Source organism: Ursus maritimus, assembly GCF_017311325.1.
Source record: "Ursus maritimus isolate PB19 chromosome X unlocalized genomic scaffold, ASM1731132v1 scaffold_X1, whole genome shotgun sequence".
Classification (NCBI taxonomy): Eukaryota; Metazoa; Chordata; class Mammalia; order Carnivora; family Ursidae; genus Ursus; species Ursus maritimus.
Genome location: NW_024423319.1, coordinates 23,534,344 through 23,535,869, shown reverse-complemented (window position 1 = coordinate 23,535,869; position 1,526 = coordinate 23,534,344).

Here is a 1,526-nt window from a genome sequence, read left to right as displayed (position 1 = left end):
TTATGAAAGAAAGAAAGAAAGAAAGAAAGAAAGAAAGAAAGAAAGAGAAAGTTTCTGTTTTGTTAGCAAAGTTAAGTGTACATGAGGAAAGGGTTTTGTAAATTGGGTAAAGACCACAAAGCTACTAAAGTAGAAGTAGCATTTACAGACAAACATTGCTTAGGCTAGTACAGATGAATGCCTAGTATAATAAGTGAATGTATTTTTTAAGCAGGTATTGGTATATAATCAGAACTTGAAAGATATGTAAAATCAAAATATTACTTTTTGACAGAGAAAAGAAGTGGTATTTCAGGATGGTGAACTAGCACTGACTAGGATTTGGATATAAGACATCCCATATAATAATCCTTTTCTGACTATCCCACTTCCTAATAGTGTTTTAGGCAACCATTATCAAATAATGAGAGTTTGCACTTCTAATAAGAAACTCTTTTTCTATAACTAGAGTAAGGGCAGGAATGCATATTTCATATTCTTGGGAGGATAAGTTGCCCTGCTGAGCTGAAAGAGAGGTTTCATATAAGGAATATATATGCTGAAATAGGTCAAATTGTGGAGAACTATGAAAAACACGTTGACACATTTGTATTGTTATCTTGTACCACTTTAGTTCTGAACATTTCTTTCTTTGACAACACATCTTATTGATGGCGTTCCCATGAACAATGCATTCCCATGGGAGTACCCAGAGATATGTGCAACTCCCAGAGTAGGAAGTCTAGATCCATCCCCTTCCTTTTCACGTTAAGAGTTTCCAAATGGGTGAGAATGTAATTATAGAGATAATTGTGAATCTAGTCAAATGTATTATTTAAATTATTTGTAAGTGGTACTTTCATATTAATAAATAATTACTTGTGATACACGTTAACAATTGCCATAGTGTAAAAAGAGAACTTTGTTTAGTTGTTTTGTGGGGAAAGAAGTGTATGCATTTATCACAGCGTGAAGTCAGCTAATCAATTAAGCATCAAATCTAGGATTTCAGACTTCAGGTGCTTTGGGACTCATCAGACTAAGGTAAAACAATAAGCAGGGAAAAAAAGATAGGACAATAGGATATGAATTATAAAGGAAAATCGATACATTTTATTTTTATTTCCTTTATTACCTTTGCAAATGAAGAAAAAGGAAAAGATTGTATTAAGGGAAAAAAAGTCCAAATAAAGAACTTAACATTACACCACAAGGACCTAGAAAAAGAAGAAACTTAGCTGAAATTTACTAGAGGAAGGAAGTAACAAAGAAAAATTAGAAATAAATAAAATAGAGACAGTAACATAACATTGAAAGTAATGACCAGTTTTTTCAAAAAAAATAAACAAAATTGGCAATGCTTTAACTACATTAAATAAGAAAAAGAGAGAAGACCCAAAAACCAAAATGTGAAATGGAAGAGAAAACAATACAACAGATAACCCCAGAAATACATAGTGTGATGACAAATTACTATACACAATTATATACTAACAAATCAGATAACTTAGAAAAAAACAGATAATTCAGGAGAGGAAAGGGATAAA